The sequence below is a fragment of the Syngnathus floridae genome, unplaced genomic scaffold (assembly GCF_059516105.1).
Source record: "Syngnathus floridae isolate MCC-2025c unplaced genomic scaffold, RoL_Sflo_1.0 HiC_scaffold_31, whole genome shotgun sequence".
Lineage (NCBI taxonomy): Eukaryota > Metazoa > Chordata > Actinopteri > Syngnathiformes > Syngnathidae > Syngnathus > Syngnathus floridae.
This window is the reverse complement of record NW_028284060.1, coordinates 22403-38368: the sequence shown is the minus strand read 5'-3', so window position 1 is coordinate 38368 and position 15966 is coordinate 22403. Positions and strand designations below refer to the sequence as shown.

At 50.5% G+C, this 15966-nt stretch overlaps 1 long non-coding RNA gene across 1 annotated transcript; it reads right to left on the bottom strand.

The window, feature by feature from the left end:
- Window positions 1-2036: 2036 nt before the first annotated feature.
- Window positions 2037-2703, bottom strand: LOC148378646 (uncharacterized). Its single transcript, XR_015855730.1, has 3 exons — window positions 2509-2703; window positions 2268-2372; window positions 2037-2123 (listed from the first exon to the last, which is right to left on the bottom strand). It is a non-coding gene; the product is annotated as an uncharacterized LOC148378646 (long non-coding RNA).
- Window positions 2704-15966: the final 13263 nt, after the last annotated feature.

The window sequence follows — 15966 nt, the reverse complement described above, 5'->3', positions numbered from 1 at the left end:
GACCGGCTGGCAGTGTATCGGAGGTGTCGAGTGCGGTGCCGCTGGAGCTCACTCACCAGCTGGTGTTAGGGCCACAGAATGAAGGCCAAGGAGAAGAATAGAAAGAGAAACAGAAACTTCTCCTCCAATTGTTTGATTTGTCTCTTCTGAGCTTCGATGAATTCTTTCAGCTCTTTGTTCCTCTAGGACGGACAAATGGAAAGTGGCATTCAAAAGCCAGTAAGCGTGCAAGTAAGTGCCGGGCTGGCTTTGGGCCCTTACCTGTTGCGCGCTGTGCAGCAGATCCATTCTCTCTTGGAGGATGCAAGCGTCGCGCTCCCTCAACTCGCACATCAGGGCTCGCTTCCATTGGTCCACGGCGCTCCTAAGCTCTTCTCTCTGATCCGCCGTCAGCACGTCATTCACGCCAGCGTGGCTGGCTTTTTCGCCGTCCGTGGCGGGGCAGTCCCGCTGCGGTAGCGCCTCGTACAACATGGCCTCCAGCTCCAGGATCCTCTGGGCCGCAATCCTCGTCCATCAGTGGTCCGGCGGGAGATTTGAGGGCGGCTTACCTTATGAGCCTGGTCCATGGAACACTTCCTGAAGTCCAACTCTTCATCCAGGTAGCCCTTCTGCTTGCAGAACATATCCTAGCACAGCTCAAGGTCAGAATTGTTGGGGCACATTGCCGGAGTTCCCCTTGGCTGATGTCGCGTGTCTGTCTACCTTCTCACTTTCAATGTCCAACATCTTCTGTTGAAGTGCTGACTTGGTCACTTTGATGTATTCTAACCACTGAGGAAAGGCTGCTGTCACATAAGCAGAATGCGAGAGCGTGCGTGGACGTGCGCGTTACCTTCTCGGCTAGGGTGAGAAGGGTCCTGGCGTGAATCACGACCACCTGCTCCTCGTTGGTGAGATTCTGCAAGAGCCCAAAGGCACAGCGTCAACAAGCTTCTTTCAGCGCAAAGCCTTCCAAAAGTCACATTTGAGCCGCCGAGTCTCGTGGAGTGCGAACATAAGGAGTTCGACATACACTTACGGCGTTATAGCCCAGGATGTCCAGCTTCTTCATCAGATCACTGATGACGATGTCCGGGGGAAAGGCGCAAGGAGCAATGTAAGGTGTTCTGGGACCTCGGGTTAAGGTTAGGGTTGCGAGGGACGCCTTACGTACGCTCACGCCCTCGGCCTCGCAGTAGATCTGCAAAGGGCTGAGGCCGTCTGGGAAACGGACTTGCAGAAACTTCAAGACGGGGGAGCGCCACTCCCTCTCCTGAAAGGCAGAGGCATGCATCCGTCCGTCCGTCCGTCCGTCCGTCCGTCACATCTCTGGCCTCAACACGCTTGTGCGAGTCTTCCCACCTCCAGCTCCAGGATGCGGAACTCAAGCAGTTCGTTTTGGTCTCGGATATCCTGGATGTGCTCTTTCAGACGCGCTTCTTCCGCCTCCATCCGCCTGACCTGAAAAGACAGTCAGACCTCATCTGCGGGGCTTCCCGACAGGTGTGACGCCAAGCGACTCCGCCCAGCGCCTTTCTTTCCGTCACCTTTTCGGCCAACTGCTGATTGCTCTGACGCAGCAGCTGCTTCTCCTCCACCCACTTGACATTCTAGAAGAGACAAACGCGTGGACAGCTTTGGAATGTTGTGTCATTTTCATCCACAAATTCTTTGGTTGACTGGAAAATGACATTTGCTTTTCTCCGCATTTTCCCAGCCACGTTCGGGGGGGGGGGGGGGGGGGTTGGTCCAGTAATGCCAGACGGATGAGTGACTGAAGAATGTAGCTATTTTGTCTGAGAAAAAGGTGTGCTCATTGATGAGCTTACCTGTCCTTGTTGCTTCAGCGCTGACTCCAGATCTGCTACTCTGCTTTGATAGTGACCCATTTCTACCATCAGCTTTTCTCTGGTCTGAAAGGAGGAGGAGGGAGGCTCCTCCTCCTCCTTTCAGACCAGAGAACACCCGAGGCTGGGTGAGAACGGGGAGGCTGCGACCCGGCCGGGGGTTGCGGGAAGGGGCGCCACCTTGATCTCCTTCTCGGCGTCGTAGTCCCCTTTCGCTGGTCTGGGCTAGCAGAGCGTAGGCTCGTTGCAGCGCTTGATATTCTTGCGTCAGCTGGCGGTAGCGAAGCTCCGCCTCTTCATGCACACACCAATGCAACACAGCACTAGTACCAGAATCAGTCAGACCGGCGACAAAGCACCCGCGACGCAAAGACGAGTCCGATTCCAGGCTGAAGAGGAATGTTTGGTGCCAATACGCTGGCAGAAATGGCGGGCTACCTCTTCGGGTTCCGTGTCGGGGGTTCTGTCGGTGTGAAAAGACAAGGACGATCCGTCCGAGTCCACCAACACGTCTTCGTCGTAGCCGTAAAATGTTTCGATGACCTGCGGGCGCGGAAGCGAACATCTCTCTGAACAAACTGAAGCGACACCTCACGATGAATCGACGAGAGGAACGATAGCGAGAAAAAGGCCATTTCATCTTGCGCAACACCAAGCAGCCGCAAACAAACAGACTCACCTTGCAGGACCTCACGCTTTGTTCCTCCTCAGAGATTCTCGACGTGGGTATCGTAGCAGCAAATCTCTCTCCTGTCGACACAAATAATCCGCCTTTGAGATTCTTTGGATGCAAAGGGAACGAACGGCTCCGGCGCAGAAACAAACGCGACTCACAATGACATTTCTGACATGAGCTCCTGTCTCCAGAGCCTGAAAAACACGTCACCGGCGATGATTGGAGGGACGCTCGTCTTTTCCAAAAGTGACAACTACAGGGTGTGTCAGGGTTTTCCAGATTATCTTTATCGTATCATTGTGTTGCTTTGACTTTGACTGCGACCTGTAATAAATAATATTATTTATCCCTTATTTATCCCTATCGCTTATCCCTTCCTACACAAAGTCGTAAAACACCCCTTGCTATGTTTTGACTAGAGGTCAAGGGCTTCCTCTATTCAATCCACTCTTACACCCACCCTGTTTCTCTTAATTAAAATGCTCGTGCAGGAGCCGAGAGTCAGACTTCATTCGTACAACGGATGGACTCTCCACCTGCAGGTGTCCAAAAGAACTTACTTGTCTCCCGTGTGGTTCTTGCAAAATAAGTTGGAGCGAGCGCAACTCTAACAGGGTGCATTTTGCCACTAGCTGCCTACGGACAATGACGTCGCGCTCGCGGCTCATGGTTGACGGGCTGAGCAGCCGGGCAAGTCCGTCGTTTTCAGCGCACAGCGAGTGGCAAAGGCGCTGACAAAACGGGAGCTTTGAGCTGCTGAAAACGGCAAAACAAGTCTAAAGCGTGTTCAAACGCGTGCGCACAATGCTCCTGCTTGAAAGGTCGGAATTTAAGGGGCCAATTTTTTGGATGGCGGCCGCCGGCCAAGCTTTGGACGGAAAAGGTTTCCTGGCGACAGCGAGCGAGCGCGGCGCTGCCGTACGTGCACCGAGTCGCCTGCCTGAAGACCTTGGACAAGTCGTCGATGATGTGCCGCTGCTCCACAACTTGAAGGAACTCCATTTCACCGTCCTGCTGGCCGCAACCGCGGTCCAGGTCATTGAGCGAACTAGGCCTTCTCTGTGGAACACAAATGCAGTGGACTCTGTTGGCACGCCGCCGTTGTCCGCGTCGACTTACCAAGCTTGCCATCTCCTCGTTCTCCTGGGTGACAAAGCGCACTTTGTTTTCAAGGCGACACAGCACCAGCGAGAGTTCTTCATTCTTCCTGCTCAGGCGTTTGTTTTTGTACAGGAGTGGCAGAAACTGGCTTTCTGTTTCTCTCAGTCGCTTTAGCTGCAAGCATGAAGTGCGGGATGTGAAAGACGCACAACACGCGGGCCAGAACGTATCCATTCCTTTTGCATCGGTTTGAACGGAATCGTGGCTTTGGCTCCCAATAAAAGACATCTACCAGGCAACCGACTCGCCGCGCCGCTCAACTAATAAGCAAGCGCAATGGGTGCCTCGCTGGATGGCGCGCATCAAACGTAGCGCAAACCTTCAAGCGTGCCGTCAATAAATTACCAGTTCATTGCGCTCTTCAGAAAGCAGGGCGTTTCGATCCTCCAGTTTCCTGATGACTGCGCTGAGCTCAGCGATTTTCAGATGAAACCGTCGCGTGTCCCGATCCTCCTGAGACTGAAAACGCCCCGCAACACACACACACAAGCACTCGTTCAAAGTTCAAAACTGTTTTTGTGCTACCTTCCTCCAGCAACGAACTAAGTCATGCGTACTGCAAGTGTGTGATGAGGTGGCTTACGCAATGAAGAGGATTGCTAGTAGCGGCGTTGACCCCACTTCCAGGGTAGTTTAGGCCCGCCCTTTGGGAATCCCTCAGGGCAGCGATCTGCTGCTCGGCAGCCTGAGTCTGCAGCTGAAGGCGGTGGACGTGGCCGGCCCCAGGGCTTCATCCAAAACACTAACCGCTCTGTCTTTCAGCTTGATCTCATCCGTCTGGATGTACAAACGGGGAGCGCTCAGGCAGGCGGGCAAACTCATTTGCCAGAATTGTGACAAAAACAAAGAGAGCAACCGGCCAATTTTTTTCTTGAATCGACTAGAACACCTTTGCTGTGACAAAAGCGAAGCGAGCAACCGGACATTTTCTTCTTGTGAAATAGAATAGAATAGAATGCCTTAGGTGTCATTGCACTGCAGGTATACAACGAAATTGGGAACATAGCCACGCACCGCGCATCTGATCAGTCCTACCAGTCGGCGGATCTCCCTCTCGCAGTCTCTCTTGGTTCGGCTCAGCTCCTCCCGATGCTGGTGATGAGCCGATCGGAGCTCGGCCGCTCGGGACTGCCAGGCCTGCTGGGCCGCTGCCAGGGCTTCTTCCGCGCTCCTGGTGGAGGCGACACCGCTCGGTCTCCCGACACCGCCGCGTCTCCTCCACCTCCGCCAGCAAAGCGCCCCCCCTCCTCACCTGAGCAGACATTGCGCCACACCGGGCCGTTGAGACCGCAACGGAGCGCCGCGACGCTTACTGGGGACAAGCTACACAATACGGTAGCGGCCGCATCGAAGCCCGACGTGGCGTGCGGATAGTCAGACACGGATAGAGCGGATCACCTTGTCCATGGAGCCGTCCCTCAGGCTGAGGACCAAGGCATTCAGTCGCTGGATCTCTCCATCTTTGATTTTGATCACTCTCATCAGCTCCATTTCATGCTGCCGCAGTAATGTCTCCCTGGTAATGGCTAACTCTTTCTGCTTCTCCTCATGGAGTTTGCTTTTGAGTTCCGTCATGGCGGCGGTGGCACGGTGGTGCTCCGCCCGCAGGTCCTGACTTCTCTCTCTCTCCAGACAGCTGACCTGACATGACTTAGACTTAGACAAACTTTATTGTCATCTTGTCTGCACATGGTGCATACAAAACGAAATTCCGTTGCATACGTCTTACAACAAAGTAGTGATATTGCAGTTGAATAGAAGTAACATATCCTATGAAAATATATATATATACATATATACTATATATATATATATATATATTAAAAATAAGTATAAAGTGCAGCAGTGATAATTATGCAATAGTGCAAGTAGGCAAAACAGTATTCAAGAGTGTGCAGAGGAATGCTAAACCATGTATTAAACTTCTATTTAAAGGGTTTATACAAGTTCAGTAAAGTTGGTAGTGCGAGATAGTGCAAGATAGAGGTCCGTAGTGTCATAAAGTACAGTTCTGTGAATGTGTGATGCAGAGTTCAGTTTAGAGCTCAACAGTTCTAGTGTTCAACAGTCTGATGACAGCAGGGAAAAAGCTGTTGCAGAACCTGGTGGACCTGCAGCGGATGCTGCAAACCTCTTCCCAGAGGGCAGCAGGGAGAACAGTCCATGGTGGGGGTGTGATGGGTCATTGATGATGTTACGGGCACGGGACATGCAGCGCTGAGATGAAATGTCCTGAATGGAGGGAAGAGGAGCCCCTATGATCCTCTCTGCTGTCCTCACCACTCTCCTCACGTTCTTCCAATCGGAGGCGGTGCAGCCTCCACACCACACAGAGAGACAGCTTGTCAGAATGCTCTCTATGGTGCTCCTGTAGAACGTCCTCATGATGGGTGGGGGCAGGTGGGCTCTCCTCATCCTCCGCAGGAAGTACAAGCGCTTCTGTGCCCTCTTGACCAGTGCCGTAGTGTTCATAGTCCAGGTGAGGTCTTCTGTGATGTGGACCCCCAGGAATTTGGTGGTGCTGACCACCTCCACAGCTGAGCTGTTGATGATCAGTGGAGCGTGGTGAGGCTGTTTTTTCCTGAAGTCGACGATGATCTCCTTCATCTTCTCCTCATTCAGGATCAGGCTGTTTTCTCTGCACCAGCCCACCAGCTGCTCCACCTCCTCTCTGTAGTCCAGGTCGTTGTTGTCTCTGATGAGCCCCACCACCGTTGTGTCGTCTGCTGACTTCACGATGTGATTGGTGGTGAACCTGAGGACGCAGTCGTGTGTCATCAGGGTGCACAGCAGGGGGCTCAGGACGCAGCCCTGAAGGGAGCCTGTGCTGAGGGTGATGACATCAGAGGTGTTCTGTCCGACCCGGACTGACTGAGGTCTGTTGGTGAGGAAGTCTAGCAGCCAGTTGCGAAGGGGGGTGTTGAAGCCCAGGTGTTCCAATTTTCCTACCAGATGCTGTGGGATGATGGTGTTAAACGCTGAGCTGAAGTCCAGGAACAGCCTCCGCACATGGGTGTTCTTCTCCTCCAGGTGAGCCAGGCTCAGGTGAAGAACGGAGGAGATGGCGTCCTGAGTGGAGCGGTTTTGCCGGTCGGCAAACTGGAACGGGTCAAATAATAGGGGGAGTCTGGAAACGATGTGACCTTTAAGCAGCCTTTCGAAGCACTTCATCATAACCGGAGTCAGTGCAACAGGCCGGTAATCATTAAATGAGGTGATTTGAGGTTTCTTCGGCACCGGAATGATGGAGGCAGTCTTAAAGCACGCCGGCACTGTGGCTTGGCCCAGCGAGGTGTTAAAAATGTCTGTGATGACCCCAGCCAGATGACTTGCACATTCCCTGAACACACGCCCAGGAATGTTGTCGGGGCCAGGGGCCTTACAGGGGTTGACTCTCCTCAGGGTCTTCAACACATCGGCGGAGTCAAGGCAGAGTACCTCCTCTTCCTGATGGGGGACAGTTTTAACTGCTGGAGTGCCGTTTAGTGCCTCGAACCTCCCAAAGAAGTTATTTAGACCATTTAGAAAGTCAGCATCAACTACACCCACCGGGGGGGGGGAGGGTGAGTTGTAGTCTGTAATCGCCCGTATGCCTTGCCACATACTCCTGATGTTTTTGACGTCGTGGAAACGATCCTGAAATTTTCGACTGCGGTCTCGCTTCGCTATCCTGATGGCACGGTTCAAGTTGGCTCTCGCTGTCCTCAGTGTCTCCTTGTCGCCAGACTTGAAGGCAGAGTTCCGCGCTCGTAGCGTTTGACGTACCTCCTCAGTCATCCAGGGTCGTTGGTTGCCCCGGGTGATGATATTCTTAGTGGTGCTGACGTCCTCGGTGCATTTGTTGATGTAGGCTGACACAGTCATGGCACACGCATGTCTAATCTACATCGGGAAAACTGGGAGGGAGGGAGGCAGGCAGGGAGGCAGGCAGGGAGGCAGGCAGGGAGGCAGGCAGGGAGGCAGGCAGTGTCTGTCTGTTGAGGTTTTCACCTTGTTCTTCTCCTGCTGAAGTTCTAACTGGACGTCCATCAGTTTGGTTCTCAGCTCGTCATTGGCGGCCTGAAGGGCGTCCGTTCGCTCCGCCTTGGCCCGCCCTGCCGGAGCTCGTTTGGACATCTCTTACTCGAGTCTCGCCCGGTCGTCAGTCAGAGATCACAACATTTGTACCTGGAGAGCACAAACGCAGCGCTGTTTTCCACTGGCTTCGAACTCAACTTCAATCGGTACCGTAACTTACAACATCATAAACATAGAACTAGCTTGACTTATTCATTGAATAAATGCATTTGGTTCTTCAAAACTGCATCACGCAACATAGCGTGACCGAGACGGCCGTTATCCACCTGCGTGAAGTTATTTGGTGAAATGAATGAGATGTTTAAGACACCATCGTTCTGTCTCTATGTAGATGAAGGTAAATAATCGATTGCTGAAGGTCCAAAGGTGTTGTGATAAACAAATAAACATATTAGTGATTAGTGACATATTTGTGATAAACATATTAGGCAGGATAATCACATATGTTAACGTGACTGCCCACACTGTATTTATTTATGGTTATTTGTTAAATCGAGTACTGTTAGACATGAAATAGGAAGTGTTTAACATAAATGGAAGACGAAAGGGGTACTCACCATTGTAGCTCCTGCTGGTCAATGATACGAGCCTCTTCTTGCAGTGGAAAACATACAGCCAACAAACACCGTGGAACCTAAAGGAATGAAATTAAACATTAACATTTAGCCTCAACCAACATTCACAGATACAACGCAACGCAAACTACACAAACGTAAATCTTTTTAAACACAATGAGTTGTACTTACCGTGTACGCTCTAGACGGTCCACTTGCAAGCGGAAAATAAAGATATTTCTGTTGATAATCGTCGTGTTTGTATCCGGTGTCTCGCTCAAGGCCATTGCGCCCACAGATTTGAATTTTGGCGAGAGTTCAGCCTATTGACGTCATTTCCGCGGTGTAATACCCGCATATCTGAAACGGCAAAGTTAAGAGTAGAGTTAAATAAAGTTTTTAGTCAACGCAATAATTTACAACCGTTGACCAGTCGAAATAATCGTCGAAATTTGGCGTCTGTGGCTGGAAGCAGACGCCGAGTTCGACATTCCTCCCAAACGCCACACTCCCTTGCTTTTCAGGGCTAAAAAAAAACAGTTGTAATTACCTTGTACGCTCTAGACGGTCAAGTTGCAAGCTGAAAACAAAAATATTTGCCTTGTTAGTCATCGTGTTACTAACAGCTGTGTCTTGTTTGCCAGAACTGCCGCTTTCCTACTTCCTGTTGCAAGCCACGCCCACGGATTATAATTTTGCCGTGAGTTCCGCCTATTGACGTCATGTCCGCGTCACATGACTGCGACGTAATATTATCTAAAACTGTTTGTGCGGTATTGTGTTGTTCTGTGCGGTATTGTGTTATTCTGTGCGGCGTCGTGTTGTTCTGTGCGGCGTCGTGTTGTTCAGTGCGACGTCGTGTTGTTCAGTGCGGCATGGTGTTGTTCAGTGCGGCATGGTGTTGTTCAGTGCGGCATGGTGTTGTTCAGTGCGGCATAATGTTGTTCAGTGCGGCATAATGTTGTTCAGTGCGGCATGGTGTTGTTCAGTGCGGCATGGTGTTGTTCAGTGCGGCATGGTGTTGTTCAGTGCGGCATAATGTTGTTCAGTGCGCCATAATGTTGTTCAGTGCGGCATGGTGTTGTTCAGTGCGGGATGGTGTTGTTCAGTGCAGGATGGTGTTGTTCAGTGCGGCATGGTGTTGTTCAATGCGGCATGGTGTTGTTCAGTGCGGGATGGTGTTGTTCAGTGCGGCATGGTGTTGTTCAGTGCGGCATGGTGTTGTTCAGTGCGGCATGGTGTTGTTCAGTGCGGCATGGTGTTGTTCAGTGCGGCATGGTGTTGTTCAGTGCGGAATGGTGTTGTTCAGTGCGGCATGGTGTTGTTCAGTCCGGGATGGTGTTGTTCAATGCGGGATCGTGTTGTTCAGTGCGGGGTGGTGTTGTTCAGTGCGGGATGGTGTTGTTCAGTGCGGCATGGTGTTGTTTAATGCGGCATGGTGTTGTTCAGTGCGGGATGGTGTTGTTCAGTGCAGGATGGTGTCGTTCAGTGCGGCATGGTGTTGTTCAGTGCGGAATGGTGTTGTTCAGTGCGGCATGGTGTTGTTCAGTGCGGCATGGTGTTGTTCAGTGCAGGATGGTGTTGTTCAATGCGGGATCGTGTTGTTCAGTGCGGCATGGTGTTGTTCAGTGCGGCATGGTGTTGTTCAGTGCGGCATAATGTTGTTCAGTGCGGCATGGTGTTGTTCAGTGCGGCATGGTGTTGTTCAGTGCGGCATGGTGTTGTTCAGTGCGGCATGGTGTTGTTCAGTGCGGCATAATGTTGTCCAGTGCGCCATAATGTTGTTCAGTGCGGCATGGTGTTGTTTAGTGCGGGATGGTGTTGTTCAGTGCAGGATGGTGTTGTTCAGTGCGGCATGGTGTTGTTCAATGCGGCATGGTGTTGTTCAGTGCGGGATGGTGTTGTTCAGTGCGGCATGGTGTTGTTCAGTGCGGCATAATGTTGTTCAGTGCGGCATGGTGTTGTTCAGTGCGGCATGGTGTTGTTCAGTGCGGCATGGTGTTGTTCAGTGCGGCATGGTGTTGTTCAGTGCGGAATGGTGTTGTTCAGTGCGGCATGGTGTTGTTCAGTGCGGGATGGTGTTCAATGCGGGATCGTGTTGTTCAGTGCGGGGTGGTGTTGTTCAGTGCAGGATGGTGTTGTTCAGTGCAGGATGGTGTTGTTCAGTGCGGCATGGTGTTGTTCAATGCAGGATCGTGTTGTTCAGTGCAGCATAATGTTGTTCAGTGCAGCATGGTGTTGTTCAGTGCGGCATGGTGTTGTTCAATGCGGCATGGTGTTGTTCAGTGCGTGATGGTGTTGTTCAGTGCGGCATGGTGTTTTTCAGTGCGGCATAATGTTGTTCAGTGCGGCATGGTGTTGTTCAGTGCGGCATGGTGTTGTTCAGTGCGGCATAATGTTGTTCAGTGCGGCATAATGTTGTTCAGTGCGGCATGGTGTTGTTCAGTGCGGCATGGTGTTGTTCAGTGCGGCATGGTGTTGTTCAGTGCAGGATGGTGTTGTTCAGTGCGGCATGGTGTTGTTTAATGCGGCATGGTGTTGTTCAGTGCGGGATGGTGTTGTTCAGTGCAGGATGGTGTCGTTCAGTGCGGCATGGTGTTGTTCAGTGCGGAATGGTGTTGTTCAGTGCGGCATGGTGTTGTTCAGTGCGGCATGGTGTTGTTCAGTGCAGGATGGTGTTGTTCAATGCGGGATCGTGTTGTTCAGTGCGGCATGGTGTTGTTCAGTGCGGCATGGTGTTGTTCAGTGCGGCATGGTGTTGTTCAGTGCGGCATAATGTTGTCCAGTGCGCCATAATGTTGTTCAGTGCGGCATGGTGTTGTTCAGTGCGGGATGGTGTTGTTCAGTGCAGGATGGTGTTGTTCAGTGCGGCATGGTGTTGTTCAATGCGGCATGGTGTTGTTCAGTGCGGGATGGTGTTGTTCAGTGCGGCATGGTGTTGTTCAGTGCGGCATAATGTTGTTCAGTGCGGCATGGTGTTGTTCAGTGCGTGATGGTGTTGTTCAGTGCGGCATGGTGTTTTTCAGTGCGGCATAATGTTGTTCAGTGCGGCATGGTGTTGTTCAGTGCGGCATGGTGTTGTTCAGTGCGGCATAATGTTGTTCAGTGCGGCATAATGTTGTTCAGTGCGGCATGGTGTTGTTCAGTGCGGCATGGTGTTGTTCAGTGCGGCATGGTGTTGTTCAGTGCAGGATGGTGTTGTTCAGTGCGGCATGGTGTTGTTTAATGCGGCATGGTGTTGTTCAGTGCGGGATGGTGTTGTTCAGTGCAGGATGGTGTCGTTCAGTGCGGCATGGTGTTGTTCAGTGCGGAATGGTGTTGTTCAGTGCGGCATGGTGTTGTTCAGTGCGGCATGGTGTTGTTCAGTGCAGGATGGTGTTGTTCAATGCGGGATCGTGTTGTTCAGTGCAGCATAATGTTGTTCAGTGCAGCATGGTGTTGTTCAGTGCGGCATGGTGTTGTTCAATGCGGCATGGTGTTGTTCAGTGCGTGATGGTGTTGTTCAGTGCGGCATGGTGTTTTTCAGTGCGGCATAATGTTGTTCAGTGCGGCATGGTGTTGTTCAGTGCGGCATGGTGTTGTTCAGTGCGGCATAATGTTGTTCAGTGCGGCATGGTGTTGTTCAGTGCGGCATGGTGTTGTTCAGTGCGGCATGGTGTTGTTCAGTGCGGCATGGTGTTGTTCAGTGCAGGATGGTGTTGTTCAGTGCGGCATGGTGTTGTTTAATGCGGCATGGTGTTGTTCAGTGCGGGATGGTGTTGTTCAGTGCAGGATGGTGTCGTTCAGTGCGGCATGGTGTTGTTCAGTGCGGAATGGTGTTGTTCAGTGCGGCATGGTGTTGTTCAGTGCGGCATGGTGTTGTTCAGTGCAGGATGGTGTTGTTCAATGCGGGATCGTGTTGTTCAGTGCGGCATGGTGTTGTTCAGTGCGGCATGGTGTTGTTCAGTGCGGCATGGTGTTGTTCAGTGCGGCATAATGTTGTCCAGTGCGCCATAATGTTGTTCAGTGCGGCATGGTGTTGTTCAGTGCGGGATGGTGTTGTTCAGTGCAGGATGGTGTTGTTCAGTGCGGCATGGTGTTGTTCAATGCGGCATGGTGTTGTTCAGTGCGGGATGGTGTTGTTCAGTGCGGCATGGTGTTGTTCAGTGCGGCATAATGTTGTTCAGTGCGGCATGGTGTTGTTCAGTGCGGCATGGTGTTGTTCAGTGCGGCATGGTGTTGTTCAGTGCGGCATGGTGTTGTTCAGTGCGGAATGGTGTTGTTCAGTGCGGCATGGTGTTGTTCAGTGCGGGATGGTGTTCAATGCGGGATCGTGTTGTTCAGTGCGGGGTGGTGTTGTTCAGTGCAGGATGGTGTTGTTCAGTGCAGGATGGTGTTGTTCAGTGCGGCATGGTGTTGTTCAATGCAGGATCGTGTTGTTCAGTGCAGCATAATGTTGTTCAGTGCAGCATGGTGTTGTTCAGTGCGGCATGGTGTTGTTCAATGCGGCATGGTGTTGTTCAGTGCGTGATGGTGTTGTTCAGTGCGGCATGGTGTTTTTCAGTGCGGCATAATGTTGTTCAGTGCGGCATGGTGTTGTTCAGTGCGGCATGGTGTTGTTCAGTGCGACATAATGTTGTTCAGTGCGGCATGGTGTTGTTCAGTGCGGCATGGTGTTCAGTGCGGCATGGTGTTGTTCAGTGCGGCATGGTGTTGTTCAGTGCGGCATGGTGTTGTTCAGTGCAGGATGGTGTTGTTCAGTGCAGGATGGTGTTGTTCAGTGCAGGATGGTGTTGTTCAGTGCGGGATGGTGTTGTTCAGTGCGGGATGGTGTTGTTCAGTGCGGCATGGTGTTGTTCAGTGCGGCATGGTGTTGTTCAGTGCGGCATGGTGTTGTTCAGTGCAGGATGGTGTTGTTCAATGCGGGATGGTGTTGTTCAGTGCGGGATGGTGTTGTTCAGTGCAGGATGGTGTTGTTCAGTGCGGCATGGTGTTGTTCAATGCGGCATGGTGTTGTTCAGTGCAGGATGGTGTTGTTCAGTGCGGCATGGTGTTGTTCAATGCGGCATGGTGTTGTTCAATGCGGCATGGTGTTGTTCAGTGCGGCATGGTGTTGTTCAGTGCGGCATGGTGTTGTTCAGTGCAGCGTAATGTTGTTCAGTGCGGCATGGTGTTGTTCAGTGCGGGTTAGGGTTAGGGTTAGGGTTAGGGTTAGTGCGGTTGTTCAGTGCGGCATAATGTTGTTCAGTGCGGCATGGTGTTGTTCAGTGCGGCATGGTGTTGTTCAGTGCGGCATGGTGTTGTTCAGTGCGGCATGGTGTTTTTCAGTGCGGCATAATGTTGTCCAGTGCGCCATAATGTTGTTCAGTGCGGCATGGTGTTGTTTAGTGCGGGATGGTGTTGTTCAGTGCAGGATGGTGTTGTTCAGTGCGGCATGGTGTTGTTCAATGCGGCATGGTGTTGTTCAGTGCGGGATGGTGTTGTTCAGTGCGGCATGGTGTTGTTCAGTGCGGCATAATGTTGTTCAGTGCGGCATGGTGTTGTTCAGTGCGGCATGGTGTTGTTCAGTGCGGCATGGTGTTGTTCAGTGCGGCATGGTGTTGTTCAGTGCGGAATGGTGTTGTTCAGTGCGGCATGGTGTTGTTCAGTGCGGGATGGTGTTCAATGCGGGATCGTGTTGTTCAGTGCGGGGTGGTGTTGTTCAGTGCAGGATGGTGTTGTTCAGTGCAGGATGGTGTTGTTCAGTGCGGCATGGTGTTGTTCAATGCAGGATCGTGTTGTTCAGTGCAGCATAATGTTGTTCAGTGCAGCATGGTGTTGTTCAGTGCGGCATGGTGTTGTTCAATGCGGCATGGTGTTGTTCAGTGCGTGATGGTGTTGTTCAGTGCGGCATGGTGTTTTTCAGTGCGGCATAATGTTGTTCAGTGCGGCATGGTGTTGTTCAGTGCGGCATGGTGTTGTTCAGTGCGACATAATGTTGTTCAGTGCGGCATAATGTTGTTCAGTGCGGCATGGTGTTGTTCAGTGCGGCATGGTGTTGTTCAGTGCGGCATGGTGTTGTTCAGTGCGGCATGGTGTTGTTCAGTGCAGGATGGTGTTGTTCAGTGCAGGATGGTGTTGTTCAGTGCAGGATGGTGTTGTTCAGTGCGGGATGGTGTTGTTCAGTGCGGGATGGTGTTGTTCAGTGCGGCATGGTGTTGTTCAGTGCGGCATGGTGTTGTTCAGTGCGGCATGGTGTTGTTCAGTGCAGGATGGTGTTGTTCAATGCGGGATGGTGTTGTTCAGTGCGGGATGGTGTTGTTCAGTGCAGGATGGTGTTGTTCAGTGCGGCATGGGTTAGGGTTAGGGTTAGGGTTAGGGTTAGGGTTAGGGTTATGGTGGGAGCCCCCCCTCCCAGAGGAGGGAAAGGCAAAAGCACGGTCCATCCATCCGGGATTCCAATCAGCCCCCAGCTCACGGTTCTGGCGGGCAACGCGGTGGCGTCGGCCATAGCGGACCGTCGTCCAAACCTGATCCATGGCTGTGGATTCAGAATTTGCCTTTGTTATATATTTAATAAAGTTGTTGTTTTTTAAATAAAGTTTCTTTTTTGATTTATTCTGGCTAATATGCAATGTGTGCCCTGACAACGTTTCGGCTATCTCAAGCCTTCATCAGGTCTGGCACACATGTATTATAAGAAAAGCTATTTTTGTTTTGTAAGGTGCAACAATGTGTCTTGCTTGCAGTCCAAATTCGCACTAAAGGCCCTTTGCCTTGCGGATTCCTTTTATACCCTCTGCTCGGTTGAGGTTTTAAATCTTTTTTGTTTTTCGAAATTTCGTTTTAGAAATGTAACGTGTTTTAGCTTATATTTGCATTTTCCAATTAATTTTCATACTTAAAATAGCCTTCATATTAGGTTTAAACAAAATAATTATAATTTGGTCAACTTGGAATTGGTATTGTAGAAAAATGTAAACATTCTAATTTTGTTTTTTGTTTTTTAATATTTTTTAATTGTTTTTCTATGTTTTTTGATGTTTTTTGTTGTTTGTTTTTCCAGTGGACGTGGTCTAGGATCTCGGATTGCGGTTCAAACTACAGGTAAGTAGTACATAGGTAGGTGGATTATGTATATTGGGTTTTTTGCAAATTTGTAATTATGTTATTGAGAACATTTGGTGACTTTTGTTTATATTTTTGTTTTATTTCGTTTTGTCAATTTTTTCTTGCTTTTTTCAGGTGGGCGTGGTCCGGGGACCAGACGCGTGGCTCCAATTGGAGGTAAGTAACGTGTTTTAGCTTATATTTGCATTTTCCAATTAATTTTCATACTTAAAATAGCCTTCATATTAGGTTTAAACAAAATAATTATAATTTGGTCAACTTGGAATTGGTATTGTAGAAAAATGTAAACATTCTAATTTTGTTTTTTGTTTTTTAATATTTTTTAATTGTTTTTCTATGTTTTTTGATGTTTTTTGTTGTTTGTTTTTCCAGTGGACGTGGTCTAGGATCTCGGATTGCGGTTCAAACTACAGGTAAGTAGTACATAGGTAGGTGGATTATGTATATTGGGTTTTTTGCAAATTTGTAATTATGTTATTGAGAACATTTGGTGACTTTTGTTTATATTTTTGTTTTATTTCGTTCTGTCAATTTTTTCTTGCTTTTTTTTCAGGTGGGCGTGGTCCGGGGACCAGACGCG